General features: G+C 37.0%; 1 protein-coding gene across 1 annotated transcript in view; it reads left to right on the forward strand.

Moving 5' to 3' along the window:
- PDZRN4 (PDZ domain containing ring finger 4) overlaps positions 1-25,293 on the forward strand; it is a 351,386-nt gene that overhangs the window by 190,328 nt on the left and 135,765 nt on the right. The window lies entirely within an intron of this gene.

The raw sequence follows: 25,293 nt of genomic DNA on the forward strand, positions 1-25,293 counted from the left end.
GAAAGAAAGAAAGAAAGAAAGGAAGAAAGAAAGAAAGAAAGAAAGAAAGAAAGAAAAATGCAATCCAACTTTAAAGTGTGAATGTTGCAATGACAAGAAATGTTACAACCTTAGGTGTCCAAGAAGTGACTGATTTGTGAGCACTGTTCCTCCTAATGAGTTGTGTGTTGTGATGCAGAACTTATATTCCTCGTAGACCTTGTGCCCTCAGAACTATTAATTTATCTTTTGTGAATTAACTCTGCCTTTGTTAATCGCACAGGGTTCAGCCATTGTCAAAGTCCTCATCCACTTGGAGAAAATAACGAGCTAAAATATCAGTGTCCTTTAGGTTAGTGTGGGTAACAGAGTGGACTCACACAGCAAGAAAACCTTTCTTTTCTTTATAAGAAAGCTCCTAAGTTCTGTGATTTAACATGAGCCTGTAGTAAGCAGAGAGTTATTTGATGCTGAATTCTGAGCAAAGGGTTCTTTGTGGGAAGGTCTGTCAAACAGCATAGTTACCATGGCAACCCTGGCTAGATAACCCATTTGGGAAAATACTAGTAGGACCTAACACTCTATCATCTGTCATTCAATAATTTCATGTTCATAATAACTAGGAAATCAATGGCTCTCCTCTGAGACAGTTTGTGGAAAGGGCAGGCTTGCTATTGGCAGCTCACAGCTTATATTTGCATCTTTTTGTTGTGGTTCCTGTGCCAGGTTAGGAGTGTGAGAAAGAACTTGTTTGTTTGGACTGGCACAAAGATTAAAGGCAGGTTCCGTTTTGCAATCTAATTACAACTGTAGTGTTTACATGTACAGAGGAGAAGGAACCAAATGGCATATTAATAAAGCATTTCCTAGACTGTTAGGAAGTAAGGTTCACCTAATATTAACATTTCACATTTTTAAATTCTGCAAGAAGAGATGAGTCCAGGTTACCACGTGACTGGCATGAACAAATTCAGTAACATAAACGGCATTTTTCTTATCTTAGCTTTCTAATTAAACTCCTTATCATTGTAGAGGCGGTGCTACCTGGATGTTATGTACAGAATATAAAGTGATCATAGGAAAGTAATTAAAATTCTTAAACATGCAACCCGTTGACTTTACATACAATTAGTTTTTAGAGTGTGAGGCTTGATAATACGGTGAGCTAGCTGAGTAGAAAAATATACACTTAATAATTGCCTTGACAGTATTTATCAACTGGAAAAAAATGCCAGGAATAATTTCAGTAAATGGATATTGTAAATAAGAAAGCCTGATAAACTGAGAGCACCAAGTGAATAGAAGAGAAAAATTAAGTATTTTGTATTCTATAAAGGAAGGGCTATTTCACCTTCGTGGAAACATTGGCAAGATACTAATTCATACATTATGAGAGGCTCATTGTTTTGAACTTGGAAGGGGTTTGAACCAGAGTGATAAAGATGTTTGTAAATGGCTTTTCTTCCAGCACAACAGGTTTTAATTTTAAGCGGCTCCCAGTGAAGTACTATCATATAGAAAAGCTGTGTTGATGTAAGTTTACAGAGTTCGAGTTTTGTCAAAGTGGATGTGTGGGAGCTGATTAAAACATCAGCTTTTTCAGCATAGGAGATGAAGTTTTCTAAAGAGAACACTTTGTGTTGTATCCAAAGGAGGAGGAGTTGTCTGAAGAGCCGTGCTGAATGTGAGCATATAACATAGAAATATTATAGACCCCTCTGTCTAAAACCTGAGGCTTACTGAAGACTTTTAAAATCAGGATTTTAACTATTTTTCCCAATAAACAATATGCTGTTCTTGATGAATTTTCAAAGATCTGGTTGAGCAAATTTAGTGTTTGTTTCTCTCTTTCTCTTTATTTCTTCCTCCTTAACTTTCTCTCTCTCTCTCTCTCTCTCTCTCTCTCTCTCTCTCTCCATTTTCATCTTTCTTCCTATTACTTTGGGGGCTGCAAGATATTAATTTTTATTATTAATACTTGTTTGAATGAAAAAAAATGAACACTCTTGGTAGCTTTTATTTAAAAAACATCTGCAGTGTTCCAGGCTATGTGGGTACATGGAATTCAAGTTGTATCAAAGGCAAAATTATGGAATGAATTTTGGCTCCAAGTAGTTTTACATTTAATAGAGGGTTGATTGTATTTTCAAATACAACAATGGAGATAAGAAATATAACAAATGTTGAAGATGGCAAAAAATATTTAAGTCACCTATAGTCTTTATACAGAGGGATTTACTGTACTTTTGTTGTAGGAAACCAAATTTAAATACCTCTTACTTTTTAAAACAGTTGAAGTTATGCTATTTTGTTATTCATTGGTTTAGTACACATATTTATTGAGTCTATCAGATCCCCAGGCACTCAACTGAATACAGAAGTTACAAAAAGACAAGACTTCAGTCTTTAAGTACAGCTCAGTCCATTGGGGAAAGAGATAAGTAAACAGAGGGATTCAGTGGGAGGCTCTTTCTCACAATATTTTGTGACACTTCATTTATTTACTACTTTATAATTGAGGATTCAGAAATACCAACATGTGAAATTTCTCTGTATTCTCAATAAAATTTGAATAGTAAAAAAGATATTTTCAATATTTTCAATGAAATTCAGAAACAACTAGTGTTAGCATATGTATTAATTTCATAGGGCTACCATAACAAAATACCATAAATTGGGTGATTTAAAATAATAGGAATTTGCTGCCTCACACTTTTGGAGGCCAGAAATCCAAAATCAGGGTGTCAGCTGGGTCATGTTCTCACTGGAGCCACCACCGGAGAAGGAGACTTCTAGATCTGGTAGCCCAAGGCCCCCCTGAGCTTGTAGCAGCATAACTCCACTGTCTCCCTCTGCCTTCACATGGCATTTGCCCTGCGTCTTCACATGGCCGTCTTCTTATGAGGACACTAGTCGTACTGGATGCAGGGGTGGAGAATGTCCAGCCGGAGGGCTGTATAAGGCCCAGGAAATCATTTGGTCGGGCCCTACCCAGTCATTAGGAGTGAGTTAATTAAATATTTGACCAAATACAGCAGGATAACTTTTAAGTTGATAATTTTGTATGGCCCGTGAATGATGTTATAAATATCCAAATGGCCCTTGGCAGTAAAAAGGTTCCCCACCCCTGATAGGAGCTCACCTTACTCCAGTGTGACCTGATCTTAACTAATGACATTTGCAATGACCTTGTTTTCAAATAAGGTCATCTTCTGGGGTACTGAGGCTAGGACTTCAACATAGCTTTTAGTTTGGGGTGAGGGGGGGCACAATTCAACCCATAACAGTATATAAACTTCCATTCCAACTTTTTACCTTTAGCAAAAATGAAACACTATAAAAATAGGAACAATGGGACATAGGTTTTCTTCCAGAAACATCGCTAACACTTTTTTTTTCATGTTTTGGGGGGCATGGTCACATGCAGGCGTATGTACTTTTTTGGTTTTATAAGCATAAAGATTTCCTAAAAACCGTCTATATGCTCATATGCTGGAAAATATACACACACAGTTATAAAGATGGTTCTTCTGGAGCTTTTGCATAATAAGTCAAAGTCAGTCTTTACATACATGCCACTGTTTGGAATTCTTTATCACAGGCAGTTCTATAATAAACATATCTACAGCTACACTATTTGACTATTGAGCCTTCTGTTATTGTCTTGGCTTAGCCTGAAGTGAAATATTGAAATATTATTTGTGATTTAAGTGATGCAGGCTTTTTCTTTAGTATTTAGAGCAGCCGTGGGCAAACTATGGCCCGCGGGCCGGATCCGGCCCATTTGAAATGAATAAAACTAAAAAAAAAAAAAAGACTGTACCCTTTTATGTAATGATGTTTACTTTGAATTTATATTAGTTCACACAAACACTCCATCCATGCTTTTGTTCCGGCCCTCCGGTCCAGTTTAAGAACCCATTGTGGCCCTCGAGTCAAAAAGTTTGCCCACCCCTGATTTAGAGTATCAGAAGGTACTCTGGCTAGGAAGAAAAAAATGCTACAGTGAGATATAAAGGAAGACTGATTTAATTTGGAATTCTGTTCTGGCTTAATGGCTCTGACTGCTGAATCTGTCTTGGCTTTAATTCCCTCATCTTTAAAAATGGAAGGGCTGTTGCCAGGATTAAATGACACACCCTGAGAGAGTGCCTCTTTCACTGTTGGGCACATAGAAGCTACCTGGAAAGGGGGAGTCAAATCCAATTGGGAATTCATAGTAAGTGGAGCCTAGGCTTTCACAACCTAGTGCCTAGAAAGTGAGAACGCAGAACACACAAAGCCAGTGTTCCCCCAGATGTAAATACAGCTGTTGCATTTGCAGTTCCTATCCTCTTTCCTAGCCCTATTGCCTTCAACCTCCCAGGTAGGAAAAGTGAAGGGGAAGCAGGAAGATGGCAGTCCCCATGGCCATATTAGAGACATATACCACCTCCCTGGGTTCCTCTATTTTCAGTCATGGGTTAGATCAGAAAACTTGTACCTGTGAGTGAGGAATAACATTGATCAGACTGACTCCTCTCACTGGATGAAAGACAAAAATCAATTGCTACAGAAGTCCTTGTTTATCAGGCATTCATCAACTAAAACACAGACATTTCATCTTGGGTTTGAATTTTTAGCATGTTAAAGAACTTGGAGGATAAGCAAATTATGGCTTACTTTTTCCTTCTGGGTTATTGCTTCACTGAATGCTGCTTAATTGAAGCAAGAATGCTATTTCAAGTAAAAGGAATCAAAAGACATTTCATTTAAACCTAGTTAATGCTTTACAAGGCCCTACAGGTAAACAAAATAAAGCAGCTATGTCCTTCTCTTTCACCTTCTTCTATTAATTTCAGTTATTAATGTGATCAGCAGCTTTTTCTTTTAGGTTGTTAAGCTAAGGAGACCTATGCTCATTAACAGAAGGAGACAAAGACATTGAGAGGAAACAATAGAAAAGAGGGGTTGAAGAGCCTAAGATCTCAGGCTAGTCCAATGCCTGCTGTACATGTCTACATTATCTTACACAAGACAGCTTATCTCTCAGGGGCAATTTCCTTAGATATAAAATAGAGTGCATTAGATAAACTTTAATATTTTAAGGTGTAGAGTTTCCTCATTGGAAATCTTGTAGATTTCTTCCCACCATACCTGTTTATATATAAATACAGTTTTATGTGTAACATAATAATAAGAGATGCCCTTGAACCACACATATGGGCATACCTGACCTCTATCCCCAAGGTCACTTCATGGCCCAAATGACTGTTTCTTCTTCAGTCATTATGTTCACTTTATTTCTGTTGGAAATATAGCAGGGAGGAGAAAAGGTTGGGGGGAGAAAAGGTTGGGGGGAAAAAAGGGAGCAAAGGGCATGAGCCAGCAGTGACTTAAGAAAATTTCCTGAGCACTGCCACATGACATTTTGTTTCCATTGCATTGACCATAAACTTGGCTACACTTGAAAAATGGTACCAAGTTAAAAATTGGGAGTTTTTTTACTTGGAAGAAGGGAGATGTGATATGAAGTGACAACCAGCAGACTTTACTATAGAGACATAGAAATACATAGACACATACTGAGTAACCAACAAAAATAAAGATCAATATTAACTCCAGGAAAAACAACATTTTGTAGAAGAAAGAAATATAATCAGAATATGCCACATGACTCATCAGTGAATTGTATACTATGTATATAGTTATGATGACAGAATAACTGAATATTGATTTAAGCAAAAAATGTGATAGAATAATTAACATCAAAAAGCTAGAAGGGAAATAAAGAGCTAAATCCTCATTATCCACTATAGAATTTCAGTACTTAATATCTATAACTCCAAAATCTAGAAATAAGAGTAAAGAAGATAAGCATTAATCAAATTTTCACAAAAGTAATCAAAATGATAAGTACCATGATGGGAAAATAACACAATGCTACAAATACGTCTAACAGACAAATAATTTCATTTTGAGCCTTAGAAAAGGTGCTCTAGAAGATGTGATATGGTAAGATGAGTAGACATTTATGGTTCAAAGAAAAGTGTTCTTCATTCAGAAGGACTAGCATAGCTAAAGGACCTAAGTAACAGGGCAGAGCACATATGAAGAACTGAATGCAGGCTAATGACTGAAGGAATTGCAGCAACAACTGAGGCTGGAAAAGCACAGATCTAATCATGTTGGGCCTGCAAACGGTATATGGATTTAGCTTTAAGCCCAGGAATTCATTAAAGGTTTAAAGTAAGGATGTGGTATGACCCAGTTTGCATTTAAAAATACACCTCTAATCTGGATGCACAGAAAACATGTGGGAAGTGTTGGAGAGGAGCAGGGTATATGTACTAGGACCAGTTTTGTACATTTCATATAGAAGATGATGGTAACTTCACCTTGGGTGTATGCAGTAAAACAATATAGACATGTGAGTGCAACAGAGATACTTAGAAGCAAAAGTCAATATGACTTGTTTTTTTCTTTTTAATGTATAAAATATAAAAAAATTAAAAATAATGTCTAACTTTGTAAAATTCAGTTACTAATTTAGAACTTTGCTTTTTCCTCCTAGAGCCTAGCAGTATATACTTCCCAGATATAAATAGAAGTTGAATGAATAAACACCTTAGCCTGTGTATAGGAAATTTTATAAAAATATATACTAATATTATAAAATTTATAAAAACTAACAGCCTTTGTTATAAGGCGCCCATCGTTTTTGGTGAAATTTTGACTTTGGGAAAATATTGTAGTAAGGTATAGAAATGTTTTTCTTCTGTGTTTAAGGGAAGAAATTGGTTATCTTATGGCAGATAAAACATAATTATTTGAAAATGAGGAGTTGTGTCCAGAAGGCATGCTTTACCATAGCAACCTTAACACCGAGTTGCAGTGTGTCTTTCAGTTTTCCAAAAGGGTAATTTATCACAGGAGGAATGTGCTGAATGTGTCGCATTTTACTCTCTGCTTATTTAGTTAATAATCAAGACCTTGACTCTGGAAATAGAATTATTCTAAGTTTGGTCTGTTTTCAAGCTTGCAAATATAATATGTGTATACTTCATATTTATTTTGTTTTAAATATATTGAAATTGACGAAGTCATGCGAGCTTACACAGGCCCTAAAAGCAAAGCCTTATTTTCGCTTTTCTTCCATGACTTTACAACTGCATAATTGATGGAGGACTGAGCATTTTCCTCTGAGACTGACAGACATTTTTTCCTTATCTAAGTCGTTAAAATTTGAGAATTTGCACATAGTATAAGTTGAAAAGGATGATTTGAATTAAAATGTGAATAAATGTACTGAATTTATTTTTGTAGTTGTCCCTATTTTCTCCATTACTTACATATCTATTGTATTTTAAAGTCTGGTAAGTCTTTATTTTGGAGATATCATTGTCTTTCATTGTAAATAAGATAATCTTTTTCTTCTTTCTGAAGACCAAGAATGACAAAAGAGGGACTTTCTTCCTGATTAAAAACACTTAGCCTTTTATTTTCCTCAACATGTATTTTCATATACAGCTGGAAATGTGGACCAGTTTAGCCACAGGAGATGGCTACAAGGCCAGGAATGAATTGTTTTCTTCCCTCCCTGGGTAGATGTTTTAGTTTTGTTCAAGTTGATCTGAAAGTGTGTGTCGGATTAGGCTTGTTTTTTTGTTTGTTTTTTCCACATTGCAGCAGGGCGCTCCTGTTGAGTCCAAATACGTGTAAACTTCTCCCAAACCACTACCATAATACCCTTACTTAAAAGCACCATGTGCCTTGATGTTTAAACTTTGTGATAAGAGCATCTTTCTCAGGCCGTTTCGACTGCTATAATAGGATACCATAGACTGGGTGGCTTTTAAACAACAGAAAATTATTTCTTACTGTTCTGGAGCCTGGGAAGTCCAAGATCAAGGCGCTGACAGATTCATTATCTGCTGAGAGTCTGCTGTCTGGCTCATAGACAGCCATTTTTCTCACTGTGTCCTCACATGGCAAAAGGGAGTGGGGGAGCTTGGTTGGGTCTCTTTCATTAGGACACAAGTCCAACTCATGAGCGTTTTGACCTCATCACCTAATCACTTCCCAAAGTCCCCATCACCACTTCCAGCACATTGAGTTTCGGTTTCAATATATATATTTGGGGGATACAAACATTCATTCTATAGCAGCATCGAAATAATGTATTCTTCAAGAAACAGGAATTTGACTTCCTGTATGAAGTCAAATTTTGTCATGCATGAGGTCATATTTTGTTGTTTATTAAAACAAGTAAAGATGTAACCTCTGTTTAACACTTCTAGAAATGGGATATTGAGGTGAATGCTATAGCCTGACCAATGGTGATTTTTAAATATTCTTATTTGAAAAATAAATTGACGTATTTCCTCAATTCTAAAGAAACTCATTTTTAAATATTTTCACATTTTTGGAAAAGTTGAAAAAGGGGAGGGGGGGGGCTGGCAATTCATACATGCCTTTAATGTTGTTTTTCTCTCCCTCCCTTCACCAAAAGCTGATATCAAATTGTTGGTAGCTTTATAGGCAATGCCATCTTCAGCCAGAGGAAATTTGGTATGTGCTCATGTCAACACAAACTAATTAACATCACCTACTTTCAGGGAAAGCAATTAGGAAAACTACTGACAAGGCTAATGGCTTGAGAGATTTATATATGTTTTTTCCTTATTGGCCGCTATTTTAGTTTCACACATCTTATTCAATCATCCATTAGTACCTATTGAATGTGTGTTGTGTGTCGGGCAGTATTCAAGATGCAGAGATGGTGCTTGTCCTGTAAGATGTCACAGTCCAGCAGTTAAGTAGGATACAATGTCAGAAATGTCTTAATAGCGATAGTTACAAAATGGTGTGGAGGTACGGAAGGAGCCACCGGGTTCTGCTTCAGAAAGAAGGGAAACCCTCACAGAAGGGGTAAAGTTTGAATTCTCAGCTGGATTAATAGTATTCAAAGTAGAGGAAATAACATCACCCAAAGTACACAGGATAAAGGTATATGAGAATGCTGGAGAATGGCAAGACTACAGTGTGCATCAGGGGAGTAGAGGTAGTTGAAGGTTGAAGCTGTAAGGCACATTGTGTGGGTCTCAAGATTTATCCACACTTCCTGAATTTATATTATATATATACATGCATATACGTATATGTGTATATATATGTGAGTTTCTTTAGAATTGAGAAAATATGTATATATATGTATATGTATGTATATATGTATAAAAAGACAACGTAATCAAATATATTAAGTCCCTTGATCCTTATGTACCACAAAAAAACCAATTTATTAATTTTCTAATTATTTATTCTTACAACAGATAATAGTCTTTATCTTACATATGCATCATATAACTTGTGTAATTACAGATTTGTATATTTTTATTTTAAAAAACTGAATAGCAAATGACAAAGTAGAATTTATGCAACTCTAATGGGGTTATATTTTTTTCTTGTTCCTATGAGCATTCTTCTGCAGCAGATTATCATTTATTTGAATTTATAACTGACAATGACAAACAACGAAAGTACATGCTGTTCACATGTATTCCCTTTTTAAAAATAGCAACACGCTTTAAAATCTAAATTGAAAAACTTGGAAACATTGCTTTTATTCTATGGAACATTAATTGAAAGTAGAATGTCATCCTGAATGAATCATTGGTATCATTTCTACTGGTACATTATCTGGAAAGAGTAACTGGAAGAAAGATACTGTGAAATACATTTTCAAACTGACAAAGCACTCTAGCTTGCATCAAAACAAGGAAGTAACCGTAGTTACTACGTATAGATACCAACTTTAAAAACTGCCCTTAAGGAATTTCATTCCTAGTTTTAAAAAAAAAAAAATCCCTGACTTGTTAAAAAAAAAAATTTGTATGATCATGCTTCATGCAAATCTAAAGCAAGCTGCATCTCTATAAATAGTCATGACTTTGTCCTATTTGAAATGGTTAAACTGGAGATTGTATGAGATTCACTACATTTTGCCTGTGGCTACTTTTCTACCATGAAATTTCAGAGTTGGCTGTTATGTAAAACAAAGCAATTTCCCTGCAGTCCTCCTTGGAGGACAGCTCTGATATATGAAGGAAGCGTTGATCTATTGCCGTTTCTCTGAGTGGATACAAAGGCAGCCAAAAGAAAAGGGGTTGTGGCTAGAGAAGAATAAGTTGGGTGACCAGTGTAGGGTATAGGTGCCCGTGGTGAGGTGACTGCTGTCTTAGATCGGTATCCAGCTGACGACCCACAGTCTGAGAGCCAGTCAAATGTGACAAATCTCCCCTTGCAATTTGATGGGATGCCCTGCTTGGCTTCTTGGAGCCAGAAGAAAAGCAGATTTCAGATGGAGGCTGTGGAAATTCATTCTGAGATAAAGCAGGATTTCCTATGCTAATTTGTATTATTTTCCATAGGAAATGAGACTGAAAGAGAAAGCCTTTGTGAAGTAGACATTAGCAGTAACCCTGTATTAGGAGCCTTCCTTTTCCCCTGGTCTTGAATGTCGTTTCATTTGGGAGGTTTCGGTTTTATGCCTTTTTTTAAAAAAGTATGATGGCTTTTGTGAGAGTTGCGGTAAAGCCGTGGTTGGACGACCAAGTACCCACTGCCAACCTAGTGGTTCTGTGGGCTGGAACCCTGTTAAGTACCTGTGCACTAGTGCAGCAGCGGGTGCCGGCTGCAGTCTGTGTGTCAGTGTCTATGTTGGGACTTGGGATCCAAATAGACAGTGAGCCGGGTCAGCTTAGAACAGACCTAAGCACCCCGCCGCCAGCTGGCCCAGTAGCTACACGCTAGCCAATCTTGGGAGAGAGACTCATGGAATCACATTAATTTTTCTTCCCCAGCAGACGGTAAGGTAACCGAAGCCAGGTTGATTGTGCTGCCTTGGGATTTTTACCTAATGATCTTCTGGAAAGCAGGTGCATTGGCAGGGATTTTAAGCTTCTGAAAACCCAACTCCTATTACAGAGCAAACCTTTGCTGCCGTGGGGGTTTTATAGGAGTGGGGTGCATTAGTGTTAGATCATTACGAAGCATTTTGCTGACTACTGCAGAATTAACGACACTTTTATGACTGGCGGGTAATGACTGTCAAGAAATAAGAGTTTATATCTGTTCAAATTGTAATTTTAAATCAAACTAGCCAGCTGTTAGATGCATCCGACGCATGAGGAATTCTTCTTGGTAATGTTTGGTGTTTCTCTTACATCCATCATGTTATTAGGCTATTACTTGGAACCTTGGAATTGTTTTGCATACACTTGATGTAAATTTTATCATGACAAAAGCAATGCAGGTTGTCACTTCTAAGAGGCAATTTCCATGTCCCTGTGGAAACTTAGTTTTCTTCAGTATTGAAATACTTGAAATTACTGCTATTTGTTGAATACCATTTTTTAAGTAATACTGTGTGTGTGAGTGTTTTATTTTACCTCAAGAAACTGTACCCTTAGTTCCCACATTATTGTTGCAAGGACAACTCTTCTCCCTTCCCACACTTCTAAATTGTTTATGTCTTCACTTTGTCTCTTGTCCGAAAAAAAATTTTCCTCCAATCAATATCTATAGCCTTTTCTGTTTCTTTTGCTCTCTTTACTCTTAGCTCCTCTCTATTTGTTTAATCTCTCTTAAGCATCTCCAATCTCTTCTTTCTTAGAGTCAGACTATTTTTCCTTTTTCAATTTATTTTTCAATTAGAGTTGACATACAATATTATATTAGTTTCAGGTATACAGTATAGTGCTTAGACATTTATATACCTTACAAAATGATCACCCTGGTAAGTAGTACCCATCTAGAATCATGCATTGTAGTGTAGCCAATATAGAAAAAAATTAAAAATAGCACTACCATATGACCCAGCAATTTCACTTATGGGTATTTATCTGAAGAAGTTCAAAACACTAATTTGAAAACATATATGTTCATTGCAGCAGTGTTTATAATAGCTAAGATATAGAAGCAACCTAAGTGTCCATCCATAATTGAGTGAATAAAAAATAATTGGTACATATACACAGTGGAATATCAGGTTCATTACTATTTTTAAGTAAGCAAACAAACAAACCCTCTCTTGATCCTGCTGTATTCTACAATATCATTTTAGCTTCCCCTTCTTTCCATTATAAGCTTCTTGAAAGAATAGTCATCTACTGTTAACACTTCAGTAGACTCTGTGCAGCTCTCTCTGGCTTACTCTAAGCAGCTCTCTCAAAAATGACTGATGTGTCCCAATCAATAAATCTACCACTCCTCTCACTGCAGCCCTGCCTGAAATTCTCAGTCACATCTGACCCTACTAAGGAGCCCCTCATTTTTGAAACTGTATTTCTGTGGATTCTTGACTCCCTTGACTCTTGCCTTTCTTCTCTGGCCCTTCCTCTTCTGATTTCTTTATCTAGGGATATGCAGAAGTTCAGTTCCTGATCCCTTTTTAAAAATATCATTTTCTTTGAATTCCCAACTCATTACCTCAGTTCCAGTTACGTATTGGTGACCTTCACATTAATGTTATTATCTTTGTCCTCTCTAATCAAAGCAGTCTTTCTTCTGAGAAGTACCTCAATGTCATCATGCCTAGCTTCAATCTGTTTACATAGTAGCTCTTCCTCTGGACTTCCTTATTTCTATTAATGACACAGCCTTTAACCCAGACACCCAATCTTATAGATGGACTCATTGTTGATTTCTTCCTATCCCTTGCCATTGACTTGGCAAATAGTTGTCCCTATCTCTGTAGCATTTTTTCACTTATTCTGTCTGTATACACGATCTTTCCATTTCCCCTTTTCAAGACCACTCACACAATATTGTAAAAAAATTATTTTTATTATTAATACTGTTATTAGGTTCCTGTTTGTTTCTTCCAGTTAAAGAGTTGAGAAATTAAAATAACGACCTGCATTTTGGCACTCCCTTACATAGAAGTCTTCTGTAGCTCTTTATTACCCACTGCAAATAGAGATCATCAAGACTCTTCCCATAATAGTCAAGTTCATCTCTCCAAAGAGGGTTCCACACTTCACCCTGCAGACTAAATTACGTGCCATGCCCTTAATATTTTCATGCTTTCTCAACCATTCATCTTGTCTTCACTATTTCTTCCACTAGCAATTTTTCTTCAACTCCTCCACCATTGCCTGCTAAATCTATCCCACCTTACGTTTTTCTGAGAAATAGTCAAAAATCACCAACAATGAAATACATATACATTTATCATACATATAAAAATAGATTTCTTAACCAGCTAATATCCCACAGTGATTAGTATACAATATATCTCTGGAGAATTCTGTTTAATGATTCATTTATTTAATTATTTAAGGTTAGCAGATTACCCATGTATATCAATAAATACTTGTTGAGTGAGTAAGTGAATTTAACTGATTGTTTTTAATTAGAATCTCTTGGCTCATTACCTTGGTATTTCTTAGGCCTGACAGGGTTATCAGTTTTGCTTTTATTTGTAGTTTTATTCTCACTGACTTGCACATTGTTTTATATGTTACACTTATGGGACTAGTTAAATAGGTTTATCATTAAAGCCAAAAAAAGGAGAGTCAATACAAACGTAACTTATTTTCATATTACTAATTAATATTAAAATAGAGTATTGTGTATCTGCCATTATAGGATAGAAATTGTAAAATATATTCTCAGTCAAATGAACTGTGTCACAGGTACCTAGAAGATTTTCTGGCACTTCAAGGACTTTTGTTAGTTATTGTTATTATAATAAATGTTTAGCAACAAAATCGATCAGAAATCATTACTAGTGTCCAAAATTTTAAAATATACACATATACATAAATATACATGCACAAGATATACATCTCATTCTCCCCGTGTGTGTGTGCACAAATGCAATGAAAATTTCTTTTGTCAGTATGACATTTATCTGAGACATTTACAAAATGATTAGCCCAGCTTCTATCCTCCAGTAGCTTCTTTCCTTTTATGTAAGCTTGGTCTGGTGTGCCTAAATCATTACCTTCTGATTGTCTTTATTCAACAGCTCCTTTTTATTTGTCAAAAATTGGCAACATATGCTCACCTCTAGCTTTTGTTGTTAATGTTATTTTGCACTCCTCAACATTAATTTAAGTTGGATAAATTTTTGAGATTCATTTGAATAGGACAATTTTTCCCTATTTTTTTCTGAATCTATGTAATCTGATGCTCTGACCTTTTGCATGTAAAATTGTATACTACCGTGGAAATTTTGCCCAGCTTCTAATATCAATTCCATACTCCTGAGTCTGTCCCCAAATCAGAAGTTTTCATTTTTCCATGCCATTGGATTCCCACCCCTGCCGCAATACTTAAAAGGTTGATATTAACTTAGCTGTTAAAATTTTGAACAAGTTAGTAATTGTAACCTACCCAAATCATTCCCAAAGTGGTAAGACTCCTGGGAGCTGGGGTAGGAAAAGATGGTCTTCTCTGAAGAACAGTATTTCATATAAGCCTATTAATGATGCCATGAGGCAGAAACTACTAACTTCGTTGCACAAATGGGAAACTGAGTTCAAACTGTAGAGCTAGAATTTAAACCCATGACTTTTTTTATTTTGCAGCCCATGTTGTTGCATTACCCTTTCTGTGTTGAGAAGTTCCTTGTGCTCTGGAAATTTCTATTCTCTAAACCACATTAAAAACCACTCATCCTATGTCTGGTTTCCTTCAGGCCCACTCTCCTTTATTTAAAAAATAATTTATCACTTGATTTGGAATCATCTTAACCTACTTATGCTATGTTTGTTTGCTACAGAGTTTTGTCTTAACCCAATTAAAATGCAAAATTTTTACACTGCTAGTGATAAGTATTCAGTCAACTATGTCAGATCGTGTTGTATATATTTCTTTACACAAAATTGCTAAAGAGGTCCCTAGAAGCCATCATGATCTGTCATTGAGTCATGATGAGTTGAGCATTTTTGTGCTTATTTGTTTAAGTAAATAAACTCAGAAGTCTTGTCTTTGAGTATTAGTCATGCTAAGCTATGCTGAGGTGACAGTTTTCAAATCCTTAGTGGTTTAATGAAGTATAGGTGCATTTATCCTTCATAAAGAGTTGGATGCAGGTCTGGAAGCTCACCTGAATGACTTTCCCCAAGTAGTGAGTCAGGGATCTAGGCTCTTTTCACCATGTGACTCCACTACATTGGTGTCTTTTGTTTGCAGGTATGTGGTGGATACATTTGGTCTTTCCCTACTGGATTTAATCACTAGACTGCTGGGTGTACTTATGCCCAACTAAGAAATAGGCTTACACACAGCTAGATTCAAAACACCAACAATTTTAAGAATTCCAACCTGAAACCACAATTTCCAAGGTGTACTCTCCATTACCAATCCTTTGTTACCATACACTTTATGACCTTAATTACCATAAGTGCCTTATCACTACATGCTGTTCCCTTTTAAACATATTTCAAATGCAAGCAACTAAGCACCATAGAGGTTGAATTTGGTGTCCAGAAACACTAAAAATCAAAGAAGAATCATATATTTTATAACAGTAGATGTATTTATACATTTCTTGACCAATTATGGTACATTATGGAAAATCCTCACATTAACATAGAATTCAATAAGCAGTCACTTAATTCCCTTTGCTTGGCACCAATACCTAGAATTTGGGCCACTCACTGTCCCACTAGAAAATGGTGGGCTCCTCATGCTTAACCACATACCTGATCTCAGATGCTAAAACTCAGCCTTGCTATAGGTCTCATAAGAAATTGCTCATTAGTACAGCCCATAGGTAGGACAGGTCTGGTAAAGTGCAAATGGAGACAATGACTTTGATCTAAGCCCAACCATACCACAAACTCTTTATTCATGGGATACAGGATTAAAGACACTGTGCTACATGAAGTGGATCTGTTGTCTTCCTTAATGGACAAGGCAGAGTCGTAGAGTTCAGCCCATCTAGATTTAAATCTCAGCTTTGCCACTTGCCAGCTGTGTGACTTTGATCAAATCACATATTATCCTGAGCCTCTGTTTTTTACATGAAAAATAACCACATATATCTCATCTCATAAAATTTTTGTGAGACTTAAAGCACTTTTGATGTAGTAGGTGCTTTGTAAATGTTAGTTCCTTCTATAAATTAATAACAAAGACCCAATGATATTCATAATCGTATAAGTAACCATATTAGAAATTATAGGGAGAGGGAGGCATTCAAGAGTGTGTCTGGGTTAGCACCTTACAGCTAGGTTTGGAGGAGGGAAAGGGATGCACACATTTGAATTTTCTGTGACTGTTTGAAAATGCATATCCCGAGGACCCATCCAGATCTGCTGACTCAGGAGCCCTAGGATTAGAGCTTGTGTATGTGTAATTTGAAAAAGCTTCACAATTGAGTCAGATACATACATTTAGTTAAGTGCCATGCTCTAGAGGCCCGCACAGAGCATGGTAAATAGGAGTACTCAGCAAACATTTTGGAATTCAGAGGATCCATGTCTTGCCCAATTCCTGCCTCCCATAACCATAGCTCCTTCCTGGCTACTAGTCACTATGAGGTCAACCATCATTTATCTTAGAGGAATCCAACCCATCCCAGAGGAAAATTGATGTTTCAAAGTATATATCCAGCCATTTACAAAAATCAGACACGACAATAATATAGCTGCCTGCTTTTTTGGATACCTTCACAATAATAGAATTTAGACCCTTCAACAAGATGACATTGTAAGCTGCAATAATATTAGCTAATATTTATTGAGCACCTACATGGAACAGGCTCCAGGTAAAGCAAATGTTCATAAGATCCCTTTTTGATAGGTACTATGAATATCTTTATTTAACAGTGAAGAAATTGAAGCATCTAAAGGGTGTCTAACTTGTTTAAATTCATACAGAAAGTTTTTAAAGTGAGGTTCAAAGAGATTTTTAGATGTCTTTAAAATCTAGAGAGAATTCAGGTGCTCATTCTGATGATAATGGTGTCTTAGACTAACATTAGTATGCAATCAGGCATTCTTTATCATCAAATTCACAGAAATTGATGTGTATTGACATATTGATTAGTAATGCTAAAGTTTTAAACAGCCATATTAGGGCCATTCTCAGATAAAAACGAAAGTAGCAATGGGATGGGGTAGGTCTGAAGATGCTGGCACCACAGTAGAAAAGTAATTTCTCAGGGTCTCAAGGTGAAGAAGACTTGAACACCCTATTAAAATAGCTCATCTCTTTGCTTGCTATTCCCTTCCCTGCCTTATTTTCCTTCATTTATATGTACTTGATTCTGTATATGCATGTATATTAGCATCCAGAGAATAAAAGAGATAGTAGAAGTTCTAAAATACCTAAGAAGGATGACCCTCTTACTGCCTATCACATCACCCTGAGTTAATTCCCTGCAGAATCTCTATTATTGTTGGGATATTTTATGTAATGATTATCTGTTTATTTATTTATTCCTTTCTCTCACTATATGAGATCTGGGACCTTTGTATATCTTGAATATCATTATAATGACTCAGTAAGTATACAGAGTCCAAGGCTGAAAGAGGAGAGCTCATGTTTCACAGTGCCGGATAGAACAGTAGAGTCTATTAAGGTCATGATAGAGAAAAATAAACCAAAGACGTAAAGAGTGGTGTTAGTAGAGATGTGATCTATGTTCCCAGGGAAGTGGAGTTAAGAAGGGCTTATCGATGTGTGTTTGCAGGTAGAGAGAAGCAATAAACCAATAGTTGGCTCCTTATACTATTGTAAACTCCAAATGCTCATGAGTGAAGGAAAGACCCAGCTGAACCTAGGAGAGTGGTCTGGGAAGAAAGAAAGAAGAGATTGAGCAGTTCAAATTGACAGTGCTTGGCCATTATGTATAGGGAAAAGAAAGCGCCGAAGTAGATGCTCAGAACTCAGACATGAGCTCTGAGATAGTCAGGCCATTCTTTGATGCAGAGCACAAGTAGAGCAGCCATTTCAGGAGAAGAGAATTATGCCTTAAGGTTTGGTATGCTGAGTTTAATGTACTGTGGACTGTGCTAACAGCCCATATGTTAATGGACTAGTCAGTGAATAGGTGGCTACAAAGCTTAAAAGAGAAAATAAGGCCGAAACCGGTTTGGCTCAGTGAATAGAGCGTCGGCCTGCGGACTGAAGGGTCCCAGGTTCGATTCCGGTCAAGGGCATGTACCTGGGTTGCGGGCACATCCCCAGTAGGAGATGTGCAGGAGGCAGCTGATCGATGTTTCTCTCTCATCGATGTTTCTGACTCTCTATCTCTCTCCCTTCCTCTCTGTAAAAAATCAATAAAATATATTTAAAAAAAAAAAAAGAGAAAATAAGTCTGGAGATTCAAATTTTGAGTCACTAGCAAATCAATACCTTCATTTTTCTCAGAACCTCCAAATTTCTTTAAGTTTCTGTTAATGATTATTCCTTAATATAGAGATTTGACTGCCCTACTATTAATATATATATATATATATATTCCCTACTATAATAAATGTTAAGAAGAAAACATATTCTACAGTTGATGCATATTCAATGCAGCAATACCCCATCACCAGTGGAGTGCAGTAAGGTTATGAAATTGCTTAGATTTATTCAATCTATTTTATGCAGCCAAGCTTGAGGACACAACTTGGAACCTGGGAGTTAATTTTCTACTACATTCTGGTCCTTGGGGAAATTTTCACATTGCCGTGTGCTACAACCATCCCCAAAATGCTTCTTCTAGCCATGTAGAAATTTGTCATAATGTTGACTACCTCTGAGTGACAGGCAGTATAAAATCTTGGGTAAGCAGTGGATCCAGACTACTTGGGTTTGAGTCCTAGCTCCCCCATTTCCTACTAATGTTACTACCCATATCAAGAGGAGATAGTAATAGTACCCACCTCAAGGGGTTGATATGTGGATTAAGTGAAACTAATAACTTACAGTACTAGAGCAATGACTGCTATTTTTAAAATTCTAAATAAATGTTAGCTCTTTTTTTCAAAAATGTTTAGGGATTATCACCATGCTCTACTCATAGTAATGTTCAGTAAATACTGGTTGAACAAAAGTATTTACTGAGCATTTACTAGGCCACTTTTGTAGAATTAAAAATGGTGATGGTAATGTTTGAGGAAAACCCTACATGCTACCTAAACATGAGACAAGACCAAAACATGATACCTGTGAAAGTACATGGTCAGATGGTCTATATATGGTTAAATCAAGAAGGCCAATATTATACTGGGCTAGATTAATAAGTCATTAAAATTCCTCAAGGAAATATCATTGGACTACCTATTCATAATTGCATAAATATTGCTTCATGCTGTCATTGGTTTCTTGCATACTTATGTCCACATTACTTACACATTATGCATTAAAAGAAATAAATAGAACTTCAGAGTTATTACTCTGAATGTATTACATTACATTCTTTACACAAAAGAAGTGTGTGTGATATTTATGAAAATAATTATTTCCTATGTCACTATTTTTTACACAAAAGACTGAGAAACAGTCTTTTAGAAGTTTTTTAATGATCAGTATAAGTGTACAATAGCAAACAAAGTGGACAGAAGTATGAATATAAAGTTTCAATGAAGTAAATGTCCAATAATGTAGTAGAGATATATTATCACAGCAAAATTAGAAACAGATCACCTGGAACTCTAAACTACATATTATTTTTATTATTATTATACTCATATTATTATGATTATTATTGGCTAATATGTATCAGGTACATACTATATGCCTGGTATACTTGACACATGTTATCATCACAATAATTTTATCCCTTCCAATAACTGTTTGGTAGATTCTGTTATTATCCTTGCTTTAGAATTGAGAAACCAAGAAACAGAGAAGATTAAAAAATAATAATAACTTGCCCAATATCAGATAGATAGAAATTAGGGAAACTGAGACTTGACCTAAAAGAGACTAACCCATGCTGAACCATCACACCAATACGGGCAAAAAGCTTTACAATTTATGAGTCCTTTCTCATGTATCTCATCCCATCTTTACAACCTGCCGGCAAGGTCAGTGTTATTTTAGTGTGTCAGTTGCAAAAATCCACACAGGCAATAGTGACAAGGCTCAGATGGGAGCCCTAGTTCTCTTTGCAATCTCGCTCCCTTTCTTTCCATTAGAGTATAGTCTAATAACTTGACAATTCTTAGGAGTTCCTAAGTCAGTAAAGCAAACAATAGATGCAAAATGGAGGTGGTCACCTAGTGAATACAATGTGAAAAGGACGCTTGGTTACACATGTTTCTGTTGAACTATAACCAAGCAAATGGATAACATCTGGGCAGTATCAGAAGAATTTTTGTAAATCCATGATATTAGTTGATATTCCACAGTGTTGTGCAAAACCACCACTGGATTAGAGTCAAAATGGTGTCTTACTGTGAAAGACACCTTACTAACAGTTTTAGAAAGTCAAAAGTCAATTGACCAACTCATCCCAGTTTACCTGGGACTTAGGCTACTGCTGCCCTTGCATGTCTTAGAGTTTAAGGGGTGTGGGGGAAGGGGGAAAAGCATGTATATACAAATGATACCAAGTAGAGGTGATGTATTTCTTGAGATGGGTATGGATAAAATGCACTGAGAATTCAAAAGTTGAATTGTCATGAGTCCAGGGAAGATAGAGCATTTAAACTGGACCGCCAAGTGTCAATAGATTGGCTTGTGGCGTTTCTGAAAAATAAGATAGATGAGGTAAAATCTGGGGCAGAGCTAGGAAGATGGGGACCTATATACAGCAGTTCAGTTTTTCTGAAGCCTGGAAAAGGAAGTGTGCATTCCAGTGACCAGTTTGCTCAAGACAGGGGGCCCTCCCAGGATATGGAGCTTTGAGTGCTAAGCTAGGAAAATCCCGTGGGTAAGTTGGTCATTCCTAGTGTGCAGTCTGGTACAGTGCCTATTGACTGGTTATTGAGGATATTAACTGAATGAAGTCTTTAGCTGTGACATATAAAATCATTTCAATACTATGACAAATGAAGTTTACATTTTAACCACAACTCACCTTAGGTTAAGCTTGATCTATCTTTTTAAAATTATTCTCTCTCTCTCTCATTTCAGCACTTTCCATGTCTTTAGTCATCAGGATCAGGTGAAGGCATATTGCTGTAGCTCTGGCTTCCTCTGCAAGAAAGTTAGCTCAGCAAATCAGCTCTAGAATTCAACCACGGAATTTGTCATTGGAGAACTGAGTTCAGATCTCTTTGCTCAGTTTGACCTTGAACAAGTCACCGTCTCTCTGAGCCTCAATTCTTTGTCTTCTGATTGAATATCAGATAATAAACTTTAGAAAATATAAGGCAGCTAAGTGTCTACTCAGCATGCCCCAGGAGCCTCTAGCAGGAATGCAGGATGGAGACTAGGAAGGAAATTTTCAAGCTAAGTGTCAAGAGAGGTGATAGACCTAGTTGGAAGGTCATATGACTGAGACAAGAACATGGCAGAGTGGAGTTACCTACTGAACTGCCAGCAGAGGAAAAACAACATCAGGGCCATTGCAAAGGCAATAGAGAAGACCCACAATCTGTGGCAGTGTCACAGACTCAGGAGATTGGTGAGTCCTGTTTGGATTTACCATCCCTCTGAGAGTAGGGACTGCAGCTATGCGTACTGCCTTGACCACCAGGGGTGGGACATAGGCACAGCCTCTTTATAAATTAGGTTTTTTTAAATGTAGCAAAAATATAGAAAACACATAAAACAAAAGTCGATTGTATGAATTATAATGTAATTGTGTAGTGAAATGCTACCCAGATCAGGAGTTAGAATTTTGGTAGTCACATCTGAATTTTTTGGTGCCCCTCCTAATCACAGCCATCGCTCTTCCCCTAAAGAATAACCATTTTCTTGACTGTTTTGGTAATCACTTTCTTTTATTATTACCCAAATGATGTGCATACCTAAAATATATAGTTTAACTCCTGTTTTTAAATATTGTTAAATTCTCTCTTTTAATCTATAGATTTCATCCCCATCATATTTATCTCTAGTCTCTTTCTCTCTTCTCTCCCTCTTTCTTCCTCCCTCTCTCCTTTCCTCTATATTCCTCTCCCCTTTCACCAGTTTCTTCCCCTCCCTCTCTTTCTCTCAGAAACTGGAATAGGGATCTATTTGCTTAGTTGCCCACAGTCTGAATTTGCTGATTGCATCTTCATGGTATAGTTTAATATACTCCACTGTCCTCTATATTTTATGTAATTTGCTCACTTTTGAGAAAGTTTCTTTAAAAAGTGGTGTTACTTTCTCCTATCAAGTGGTACATAATGTCCAGTTATCGTGTGTGTGTGTGTGTGTGTGTGTGTGTGTGTGTGTGAGAGAGAGAGAGAGAGAGAGAGATTAGCAACCATTAATTCTCAGTACCTATATCCATTAATTAATTTGGGATTGCTGACATGGACATGTTCTATTATTCCTGGCTGGAATCTATACTAATAAAAGGGTAATATGCTAATTAGACCGGGTCGACAGGACATCTTCCAGTCATCCAGTCCTCTTTCCAGACAAAGCCATGGTGGCGGGGGCCGATGCAGAGGCAGTTAGGGGTGATTAGGCCAGCAGGCAGAGGGCTTAGGGGCGACCAGGCATGCAGGCAGCGGTGGTTAGGGGTGATCAGGCATGCAGGCAGAGGTGGTTAGGGGTGATCAGGCAGGCAGGCAGAGGGGTTAGGAGTGATCAGGCAGGCAGGCAGGTGAGCAGTTGGGAGCCAGCAGTCCTAGATTGCGGGAGGGATGTCCGACTGCCGGTTTAAGCCCGATCCCACAGGGTCCTGGATTGGAGAGGGTGCAAGCCGGAATGAGGGACCCCCATCCCCCAAGGCACGAATTTCGTTCACCGGGCCTCTAGTCTATATATACATATAAAAGTCTAAGTGACAATAATGACCTGTCGACCGAAACGACCAGTCAACCAGTCTCTATGACCATGCACTGACAACCAGGGGACACATGCTCAATGCAGGAGCTGCCCCCTGGTGGTCAGTGCACTCCCACAGCCAACCTCTTACCGTCCCTCTACCCTGGCCAGCTGGCCCAATTGGCCCCGATTGGCCCTGATCACCGACCAGGCTGAGGGTCCCCACCTGTGCATGAATTCATGCACTGGGCCTCTAGTTATTCAATAAAGAGAAATGCTCTCTCATCTACTCTTTAGTTATCCACTGGAACAATTTATAAAGGAAAAGCAAGATAAATGCTGAATTTCTTTTTTTATTTGTCTCTTACTTAGACCTCTTATATGTCAGTCTAGATCTTGACAAGCATGACCTATTTTAAATGCCATGCATTTGGGGGTGGGGGGGTTGTAAATAACACAAAGACAATTAAAATAAACAACTATATCTTGAAGTACATACCCAATGTATGTTTTCACACTTTGGCAAAATTTTTCCCAAAAATATTTGGAAAGTTAGTTATCTATTCTCTGCTTATTTTTTAATCCATATTATCACAATTATTACTGCTCAAGTTAGAGAATATCTAATCATTTGTATTTTTTAAAAATTGTTCAGATTAACAATTATTTTCCTATTTCAAACTTATATTCTAATACCAGATTTTGTAGTTCAATCATTTAAAAAAAAAAACCCCTAACCTTCGCATACTAACGAAATTTAGAGAACTTTGGAATTATGGTTCACCCTTCAATTCTATGAGATGAACCCATTAGTAGCAGAAGATTGAATCTTTCCAGGATACATGGGCCAAGGGCAGCATTTGGTAAATTATTAGAAAAGCCACCCCTGCTTTCTGAAAAAGAATAGGAGGTTGAATAAGTGAATAAAGAAAAGAGTCAGAGAGCCCTAGCTGGTTTGGCTCAGTGGATAGAGCTTTGGCCTGTGGACTGAAGGGTCCTGAGTTCAAATCTGGTCAAGGGCACATGCCTGGGGTTGTGGGCTTGATCCCTAGAATAACTTTAATTTGAAATTGCTAACTTCACTATAATGTTCATTCTTTACTTTCTGATGACTAACAAAATATGTTTTAAAGCTGTGATTGATTTTTCAATGAAAGCTAACTATGAAATATGAGAAGAAAGCTTCAATAAGCAATGATAACTTAAATAATTGTTTCCTACTTAGCTTTCAAGCTGTGTCACATAAAGAGGTTTTATCAGTGGAGGAAACAAACACTTTCACTGATACATGAGTGAACCATCCTTGCCTTACTGCATTCTAATTCCTTGATCTGACTTTTTAATGTACAGAATTTAAACACCTTAAAATAATTCCTTCACAGTCCAGCAATACAGAATCCTTCAAATAGATAGGCAATGCTTACATATAGGATGTGATCTCTGGCATAAGAACACTTCATGGGAAGTAGTGTAGAGACTCAGAGAAAATTAAAGTTTTTAAAAACACCAAACATATATATTTTACAACTGCCCCTACAGGGATTTCTTCTGTTTGTGACCACCATTAATTTTCATAAAGAGCCCCTTAAATACCTTCTTAAAAGCATTCTTTCAATAAAGGAGTCAAAATAATTAATATGACTACAAGTGGTTTCTAACTCGCAGGAAGTGCTGGTGAACTTTGTTCACATGCATTGCTTCCAATTATGACGCCACTTTCATGTAGGTCACTCAGCTTGGCTCCCATCCAGGCCGTTAGGTGAAATTAGGCCCAGGAAATGGGATTATTACATCCCAAGGGAAAAGTCTGATAAGCAGCAGATGATTGCTCATCTCCTTGCTCCTTGCTGGTGTTGAGGTGTTGCTAGTTGCAAAGCCAATTTGTTAACAATTAGTACTCATTAGAATCACTTCCTGCTATCAATTCTAGACATTTGACAAAGCACTTTTAGGAAATTGGACCCCCAAAAGTAGCTATCCATAAGTGTTAAGCAATTAAAAATCTACAATATCCAATGTAATTCCTAATCAGAGTCATCAGTTTCCAAGTAATTATTTTTGCTTTGGAACCCACCTGCTATCCTGTCCAGTTTAAGGATGTGCTGTAACAAGGATATACTTCTTAATTAGCAGAGGTCGTGGATAAGTCAGGAGAAGAACAAAAGGAATTTTCTTTCATTATCTGCATTAGCTATTTGTAGTATATCTTTAAGGGACAAAAATTGCCAGTTTGCAATACAATGCATATATTTGTGAGTGTGAAATTAAATGCATTACTTCTGTTATCTAAATATGTAAGCTTAGTTTTTAAGTCTGTGTTCACCTTTGTGCATTATGAACACTAAATATAGAATCATAAATGGAGTCATCGTGCATTATGTTAGAATTTAAATATTGCCCATGTCAGCTTTCTGAAATGTTATATATGACTTTAATAAAATTAGCATAAATACTATATGC

Source organism: Myotis brandtii, unplaced genomic scaffold (genome assembly GCF_000412655.1).
Source record: "Myotis brandtii unplaced genomic scaffold, ASM41265v1 scaffold686, whole genome shotgun sequence".
NCBI lineage: Eukaryota > Metazoa > Chordata > Mammalia > Chiroptera > Vespertilionidae > Myotis > Myotis brandtii.